Below are 9,764 nucleotides of genomic sequence, written 5' to 3'. Positions count from 1 at the left end.
TAGTTCTGTTAGCGAACGTTCGTTCGTTAGTCTTTTTTTCCTATTTTATTTTTCGGCCAGGGACCTATCCGTGATTATTTTTACTAGTCGCCAACCCGTGCATTCGCACGGGCTAGCATATTGGGATGCTAACTTTGTACAATTTAAAACAAACAATACAATTAACCTATTATTACTCCCCTTTCGTTTCTAAGTTGTTTCCACACTGTTGCACAGGAGATGGGTGTAAGGTGTCATGGAGAGATCATTGTACATAGTCATCAAGGAAATTGATAGATGTTTATTTAAGAATTTTTTTCTATATTAGTTTTGACTCACTTAGAACAAATTGATGATTTGTAATGTATATTTGATATGTATTATATTTCAGTACTTGCCATTACATTGATGTCATATTTATATTCTGGTTTTGTGGTTTTAGGCATTTATATTACATGGTGTAAACACACAATGTTTGCTTTTTAAAAAATGCTAAGAGTTCCTGTTAGGAATATATATCATATCAGTCAAATTTTAGCAGACCAAGGAATATAAAGAGAAATATGATCACCGTACAATGTCTAGAGACTACATCAACTTGTTATCTTTCAAGAAAGCCGACGAAAAAGAAAAGAGGTAAAATGGGGAAAGAGCAATACCTATCCAACTTAAAACTCCTGCCTCTTGCATTAAATATCTTCCAGGTGGATATGTACAACAGGAACAAATAATAATTTGTAATGAGAAAGACCGTCTGCTATCACTAAAGTATGCAATCAAAGCTAAACTATAAGTAGTTCAAGTCTAGCCAAGTTGCCGGCTAATTTAACAAAATTTCAGAATAGTCCAACTATTGTTTGTAACAACTGAACTAAAAATTCTCTCGGCATGCTTTTTGGTATGGTATATGACGCTGATGATGCATAAACACTGAAAATTAATTTTAAAGCGTACTTAAGCATTTTTGGCAGGTCAAAGGAAAAGGTAATTAGTGAAAGCGGGTAGCCATCTTCAGAGAGAATTGAAATTGGAATTAGGTTTATCCACCTTGTTGACAAATTTTAGTGTAAATAAAAGAGGTACATATGCAGTCTTGCTACACTGTTTGGCTGCAGGAAGATGCAGTTTTGTTATACAAAGCATAAGTAACACTTCTACAAAAAGTTGTTAAGCAAGAGCTTCAACAAAAAGAGAAATCAAGTTTGTAAATAATTAATAAGCTTTTACTAATATAGTGCAATTCCGCTGTTATACTTCATTTACTGCTATAGCATTAACCGTGTGTACAATATATATATATCAAGAAACATGATTTTCTTTCATAGTACGCATAATTTTAGTTCCGAATTTCAGGTGCATTTACCAATATATTGTTACTATATCTAGATCTGAACCAAAATCACATCAAATTGAGTTCTCTTTGTATTGTTTATCTCTCATATCTATGAATGATTTGATTAACTCAAGAGTATATGCTCCAATTTTCACCACTGGAACAGCAGAGATAAACGACCCGTGGTTCGCTGTGCAGGGTGCTAGATATTTACTGCAAGTGTCTTGCAGAATATCGACTATTGTATCATGTATTGCACTGTAATAGTACAACTATATACATCTGATTAGGCCATCTCTACATGTAGAGCACTTATATAAGAGCTTAAACTCCATGATAAGAAAACAACTACGTACGGATGTAGCTACTGTTCAATAGGCTGTTATATAACATGAAAAAAAGCTAAGAGTACTCCACCTAAGGTCTGTCTGCTTCTCCCTGCAAACAAAAGAAACCCGCATATCTGCTTCAATGCAAATAACATAGCATTTACTTTCAGACACGTTATCTCTCAGCTGTAATTGAAATAGGCTATCTCCGGCAGCTTGCTGTCTGAGCAAATTGGTTGAAGCGCACAATTTGTTATACAGAAAACTATTAGTTCTGATAGACCTAATTACAGCAGGGATGAACAAAAAATTCCCTCTAAAGAGGTTAGTCTGCACATAAATTCTTCTCTAACGCAAACACATGTGAGGAGCTCCAACAAATCGTAGTGGGAGCGGCAAAGGCATGTTCAGCCGACCTCAATCCAGACAACAACATCTCAATAGAGGAAACAAACTAAATTAAATTGCATGAAAAGCCAAGCTCCTATCCTAGTGCGATCAAGCTGACATATATGAGATTATACCTGTTAGTGGCCGTGGCCAAATCAGGAGGCATGGGGAATAGGATGCCAGGGCCGACGTAGTGGCTGAAAACCAACACGTTCATAAAATCCATAGTTTCTCCTGACCTGAAGATCAATTCGTCTCCCTGAAGCTATATATCTGATGCTTTTGGGGGTTCACTGCCGAGACAACCATTACAGTGCAAACCAAATTAAGGAAACAAACAAACCCCGACTGGATGCATCTATACTCCATACTCCATAGTGGTTAGGCAATATCAGAAGGTTGGACGTCTTCCTTACCTAAGAGGATAGACCGAGAGTTGGGGGTGGAGAAGCCTATGTTGTCACCAAGAAGGATCCAACCCTCTCTCTCGTGCTTGAAGGAGAGGAGAGTACGACTTAATCTGCCTTGTGTCCATGACCAAGAGGAGAGATAGGGAGGCAAAGGCTTCTTCATCCTGCGTCCGCGAAACATGAATCAACATACATCGATTTCCTGAGAGGTCGGCCAAAAGAATAGCGATCATGTTCCGGCTGCGACGATGGGTAACATCACATGGAGAGACTTCGGCCAAGAGCGTACAGATCGCGATGGAGATCCCTCCTATATGGGAATAGCGAGCCGGGATAAACGGAGGCCATACCGGCCGCGATGGAGACCTCTCCTATATGGCTTTTTTTTTTTGCGGGGCTCCTATATGGCATATTGACCGCAAGTAAATCAACGATTGTATGGATACGACTTTGATTCAGTTTGGCAAGTGGCCGTGGAGCCGTAGATAGATTGTGAGATGGAAGCTTTTTTATTCTTCCATTTGTTTTAACAGAGAAAAGAGATCAGGAGTTTTAGATGAGATAGAATTTATTTAAATCATGATTTTTTATTTAGTATTATATATCCTTCGGCTTTTATTTTAGGAAAACGCTTTGTTTAAGCCGGCTGATTTCTCGCCTCGATAGATCGACACGTGTTCGGTCGAAACGATGCACCGCCCCTCAACCTTATCCTTTTCCTGGACCAAGTCGTCATCTTCCTCCACCATTCCCCTCCCCCACGCGACATCACCCTCCATATCACCACCCCCACCCCAGATCCCGACCCAGCGTCCATGGCGACGGCCTTCGACTCGCCGACCTCCTCCCCGGCGGCCGCGCCCTTCCACGACGACCCCTTCCTCAGCTTCGCGGACGGCGGGGCCCCAGCGGCCGCGCCCTTCCACGACGACCCCTTCCTCAGCTTCGCGGACGGCGGGGCCCCGGCGGCCGCGCCCTTCCACGACGACCCCTTCCTTAGCTTCGCGGATGGCGGGGCCCCGGCGGCCGACGTCCAGGTCTCCGGGGGCGGCGATGACGGCTTCCCGGCCTCGCCCGACCCCTACGCCTTCTGCCACGACTCCGCTGCCGCGCACCCCTTCGGCATGCCCGACTCCAACGGCAACGGCATGCACCACGAGGCGCCGGTGTTGGCGGGTCGTCGGTGCTGCATTGAAGCGCTGGCAGGGCTGCAATGAAGCGCCCCGGAGCTGCAGTGGAGCGCCGCGGCGGTTGTTGAAGCTCCGCCGAGGTAGCAATGAAGCGTCGTTGAAGCTGCAGTGAAGCGTCGCGGTGGTCATTGGAGCTCCGGCGAGGTTGCAATGAAGCGTCGTGGCGGTCGTTGGAGCTCCGGCGAGGTTGCAATGAAGCGTCCTGGCAGTTGTTGGAGCTCCGGCGGGGTTGCAATGAATCGCCGTGGTTGCCGTTGGAGCTCCGGCGAGGTTGCAATGAAGCGTCGTGGCGGTCGTTGGAGCTCCGGCGAGGTTGCAATGAATCGCCGTGGTTGCCGTTGGAGCTCCGGCGAGGTTGCAATGAAGCGCTCCGGCGAGGTTGCAATGAAGCGTCTTGGCGGTCGTTGGAGCTCCGGCGATGAGCAGTGGAGTGGATGGGCGTTGGGCTGGAGTGGATGGGCGTTGGGCTGGAGAGACGACAGGGTCAATTCTGCTCAGTGATGCATGTGGTCTAGCTGGCACAACGGATGGCTGCGGTGCGCCTGATCTAACGGTCAACTAGGCGGCTTAAAATTTCCTGGCATCAGCCGACCTACGCCTAGCATCGGCCATGAAACGTGGAAGCATTGAACAGAAAAAAATGTGAAAACATTGACCTGCAAAAAACGTGAAAGGATAGTGGGCCGGCTTCCACTTTCCAATGTGTGTGGGCCTTCCGGTCATTTAGTTTTTTGGCCGCAGTGGGCATAATTTCAGCCGAGGATTACACCGGTTAATCTCCACCGTGGCCTTCGAGTCATTTAGTTTTTTGGCCGCGGTGGGCATAATTTCAGCCGAGGATTACACGGTTAATCTCCACCGTAATAATTCGGTCCCACCAGATAAATGGCTCGTATTTTCTAATTAACGTGGGACTTATTAGGGAGTCTGTAATTAATATAGGTATAGATCGCATATTAGCCACTGATCTTCAAACCCTCGCAACTTTTCAACCGTTCGTCCAAATCCAGTGAAACCAACGCCAAAATCTTCGTCTCAAATCCCTCTTTCCAGTTAATCAACTTGAACATGATTTTGAAAATTTAAAATTTGGTTTCAAGCAGATTTGAATTCAAACTTCTTTTGATCGTAGTTTGAGTTTTGTAGCTCCGATTTGATTGATTCTTTTTGCAAATCGAAGCTCTTCAGTTGAACTTTCTGTTGGGATCTTTCTTATCTGAGTTTTACCCTTGCATCTATGCTTGATTGCTTATGTATGCTATTGTTTGTTTGTGATAGAATTTCCGGAGTGCGAAGTGTGCTACTACGAGTCCCTAGGGTTTGCAGATCGTCAGCAAGGCAAGTAACACTTTGATCACATCCCTACATTACCCAATTTTTATTCATTAGTACAATCCTCAAACATTGCATGAGTAGGATCTGATTAACATGTGGGTTTTGGGAAGTAGTTGATGAGGTAGAACCTACTGTCCCTTTATATCAAACCCTGGGAGTTACTTCTACGTTATGCTTATACTGCTATGCTATGCTCGTAGACGTGGATTGGTTGAGTGTATCCATGACAGATATGAGAGTTGTTAATTAAGGGTTAACTTAAGGTGGCTACTTAAATACACATCTGGGTGGATTGGTTGAGGCACCCTGGAGCACCTAGTGGTTGTCTGGGCACCTGGAGCAATCCAGCGCTGTCCTGGGATATCCCGGAGTACCCGTGTGATCATCCTATGGTTAGCCACCCAAGCTCAAACGGATCATAAGATTATTCATGCTAGAAACTTCCGTGTGCAGCCACAAGCCATTATGGGCTCTGGCATAGTTGAGTAAGTTGCGGGAAACCTTTCCATGACGGGCTAGCAGATGTAGGGGATTGTAGGTGTACCGGCCTATCTATCGGTTAAGGGGACCTCTTCGGAAAGACTGTGTCTCAGTCATCCGTTTCTCAAACATCATGCAGTGCGAGAAGAACAACGGAGGAGATCGAGTCTTGTGGGGATAAGTGCGCAAACCTCCGCAGAGTGTACAAACTAATCATGATTAGCCGTGTCCCCGGTTATGGACATCTTGAGTATCTTGTACTTGAATTATTGATTTGATGTCATCACTCATTTAATTAATTTGTTGGGTTATTAATACTCTTTAATTGGGATTGAGTTGGAGGAACCTTCTCAATGTTTATCGACCACCATGATAGTTAAACAAAATATATTCCTTTGTTGTAGGGAAAAATTGGCTTTTCGCAAAAACATGATAACCGTAGAGCCTCCACCAGGCATATATGCATATAGTTATAGCTATTATCTGTTCATTGCTCTACCGTGTTATATTGCCAGCATATTCCATGTGCTGGCCCATTTTGGGCTGCAACGTATGATGTTGCAGACTTTTCAGACGAAGAGTAAGGTGCGCTAGGTCATTGTCGTGCACTCAGCTATGCCGTTGGAGTTTATGGACCCATTTACCTTCGATGCTTCCGCATTTATCTTTATTAGATGGCCTTAAGCCATATTATTGTAATAAGTTCTCTTTTGAGTCATTCGATGTAATAAGTGTGTGATTGCACTCTGTTATAAATCCTTCAAGTACTGTGTGTGTCAGCATTACCGATCCAGGGATGACACTTATGCACAGAGATTTGACCGTTTGAGGTCGGATCGCTACAAGATGGTATCAGAGCACATGCTGATTGTAGGACATGACCACTAAGATAAGCCATAGGTCACTCTTCTCTACTCATTTCTGACTCCTCTCCATTTTTCACTCTATAGATGGTGGACCCAATGAACAAGTTTGCTCAACCGGATGAAGACACACCTCACTTGAAGGAAGTCATTAGGTACCTGAACATCGGAATACCAAGCTTCACCGGGACCTAGACCGCCACTTTACCAGAAGAGGAGCGTTGGATGATTCGAGTTCATGTTCCAGGAAGGACGTTCACGCCAGTTACTGAGCCCATAGAGTTTTCCTTTGATGCACCAACCTGGAGTCTAGGAAAGAGCATGGCAGCTCACATCGCCATGGGACGCATCGGCGAAGTTTATCACAAGGATCTTAAGGACACCATCTACCAGATATGCGGGCGCCGAGATGAGCAATGGGAAATGATCAGCACCAGGAGGGACTGGTCCATTGCAGCTTTCATCCAGGAGTTAAACCAGCACATTCGCCGCCAGGAGAACCAAATGTGCGCAAGCATGATAGATCTAAAGAAGGTGATGACCAGGAACATGGAGCTTGAAGAGGAACTCAAGCCTACACGCGATGGATATGAGAAGGAAATCGTAGTGCTAGAAGAAAAGAATGAAGACCTGACGAGGAAGCTAGGAGTGTTCATGGGAGACCCCGCGCCAGGAGGAGATGACGACCATCCCGAGGACTACATCATCATCGATGACACCGACTCTGACCCCGACAGTAGTAATGATGATTATGAAGACGAAGCTGGAGCGGATATCATGGAATATTCCACCGATCAAAATTTCTAGATGACCACCATATTATCAGTAGTATTCCCCCATGTATATAGTAATAGTCCGAGTATTTTGTAACGGTAGCTAGATCGATTGTATGCCCTTGTTTGAATGGAGTGGTGTGATATGATTGTGTTTGTCTCATGTGCATATGGGTAGTGCTTTCCCTTTTAGACCTCATTCTATTCTAATCTCTCCCCTCTAAAACCATCAGATGCCTCCGAGACGTGACCTCGGATTTGTCTTCCCACCGGAGCTCACTCAGTTGATCCAACAGCAGAATGCCTTGATGCAGCTACTAGTCCAGAACCAAGGCAACAACAACAACAACAACCCACCGCCACCACCTCCAGTTGACAACTTAGCCCGTTTTCTGAGGTTGAATCTACTGGTGTTTTCTAGTAGCACTGAGCCGATTGTTGCTGGTGACTGGCTACGCAGGATTGGAAGGGTGACCACCACAGGTTGCACAGATGCGGAGAAGGTGTGTTTTGCCGCACACCAACTGGATGGACCCGCAGCCTCATGGTAGGAGAATTACACAACCACATTCCCTATAGCCAATGTCACTTGGGATCAGTTTCAGCAAGCGTTCCACACTACACATGTCTCTACTGGAGCTATGAGCATGAAGAAGCGTGAGTTTCGCAACTTACGCCAAGGAAATCATACTGTGGGGCAGTACATGGATGAGTTCAGTAAGTTAGCTCGCTATGCCCCGGATGATGTGGCCACAGATGCCACAAAGCAGGAGAAGTTTATGGAAGGGCTGAATGATGAGCTGAGTATGCAGTTGATGGTAGCCACATTTCCTAATTACCAAAACTTGGTAGATAGGGCTCTTATGATTGAAGGGAAGTAGCAGCAGATAGAGAGCCGCAAAAGGAAGTATGGACAAGGGAAGTATAATTCTGGAGCATCGTAGAAGCCTCGTTTTACCCCGAACTTGGGAGGACATATCCATAACCATCGAGGCCACGTTCACAATGGAGGAAGTTCGCATAATCATAGTGGCCCCAAGAATGGAAATGGGAATGGAGGAAGCAGCAGCCAGAACCGTTTCAACCTAGCAACGCCCGCCAAAAAGGATCTAAGTCACATTACTTGTTTCAAGTGCGGGAAGACTGGACACTACGCCACCGAGTGTTCTGAAGCAAAGAATGGAAATGGAAATGGAAGCTCTGGGAAGAAGCCCAACCCTTTCAACAGGGGACAGGTGAACCACGTTAACATGGAGGAGGTTGAAGAGCAGCCAGATGCAGTTATAGGTAAGTTTTTGGTTAGGTCATTTACTGCAATCGTTCTTTTTGATACTGGTGCATCGCATTCATACATATCAAGGGGATTTCTGGATAAATATAAGTTGCCCACCAAAGTTCTTAAGACACCTATGTTAGTAAGCTCGCCAGTAGCTGAGTATATGACAAGCAGAGGATGTTTTCAGATGCCATTGACCATAGGTAGGCATGTTTTCCCCTCAAACCTAATAATTATGGAGTCACAAGGATTGGATGTGATACTAGGCATGGATTGACTATCGATGTATGGGGGAAACATCGATTGCGCTAGTAAGTCAATTCTGCTCACCACCCCAGAGGGAAAAAGGATTAAGTATGTATGCAGGCATGCGCCGAGGAGGACCCAAGTGAATTCCCTCTCGGGAGTTGTTTAGGAGGAAGTGCCTGTAGTGAAGGATTACCCGGATGTATTTCCAGAGGAATTACCAGGCATGCCACCGGATCGGGACATTGAGTTTTTGATAGAACTGTTGCCAGGCACCGGACCAATATCAAAGAGGCCATACCGGATGCCCGCAAATGATCTGGAGGAAATTAAGAAGCAGATTAAAGAGTTGTTGGAGAAAGGTTACATTCGTCCAAGTTCATCACCGTGGGGAGCCCTAGTGCTCTTGGTTGAGAAGAAGGATGGATCTTTGAGAATGGTTGTTGATTATCATGTATTAAATGAAGTGATGATCAAGAACAAGTACCCACTACCGATGATCAATGATTTGTTTGACCAGCTGCAAGGAGCTAAAGTATTCTCCAAGATCGATCTGCGATCAGGATACCACCAGTTGAAGATCCGAGGACAGGATGTACCTAAGACAGACTTTACCACAAGGTACGGGCTATATGAGTATACAGTTATGTCATTTGGATTGACCAATGTCCCTGCCTATTTTATGAGTATGATGAATAAGGTGTTCATGGAGTTCTTGGATAAGTTTGTCGTGGTGTTTGAGGGAGTCCTGGACTAAGGGGTCCTCGGGCGTCCGGCCTGTTAGCCATGGGCCGGACTGATGGGCTGTGAAGACATGAAGGCCGAAGACTATACCCGTGTCCGGACTGGACTCTACTTGGCGTGGAAGGCAAGCTGGGCGACCGACTATGAAGATTCCCTTTGATGTAACCGACTCCATGTAACCCTAGATCTCTCCGGTGTCTACATAATCGGAGAGAGTAGTCCGGATAGGGATACTCATTACCATATTCACATAGGCTAGACTTCTAGGGTTTAGCCATTACAATCTCGTGGTATATCAACTCTTGTAACACTCATATTCATCAAGATCAATCAAGCAGGAAGTAGGGTATTACCTCCATAGAGAGGGCCCGAACCTGGGTAAACATCATGTCCCTCGTCTCCTGTTACCGTCGATC

At 45.3% G+C, this 9,764-nt stretch overlaps 1 long non-coding RNA gene across 1 annotated transcript; it reads right to left on the bottom strand.

Annotated features, from left to right (window-relative positions):
• Window positions 1-482: 482 nt before the first annotated feature.
• LOC123169316 (uncharacterized) lies at window positions 483-2,780 on the bottom strand. Its single transcript, XR_006484749.1, has 2 exons — window positions 2,448-2,780; window positions 483-2,324 (listed from the first exon to the last, which is right to left on the bottom strand). It is a non-coding gene; the product is annotated as an uncharacterized lncRNA (long non-coding RNA).
• Window positions 2,781-9,764: the final 6,984 nt, after the last annotated feature.

The sequence above is a fragment of the Triticum aestivum genome, chromosome 7D (genome assembly GCF_018294505.1).
Source record: "Triticum aestivum cultivar Chinese Spring chromosome 7D, IWGSC CS RefSeq v2.1, whole genome shotgun sequence".
Classification (NCBI taxonomy): Eukaryota; Viridiplantae; Streptophyta; class Magnoliopsida; order Poales; family Poaceae; genus Triticum; species Triticum aestivum.
This window is presented reverse-complemented; position numbering and strand designations above follow the sequence as displayed.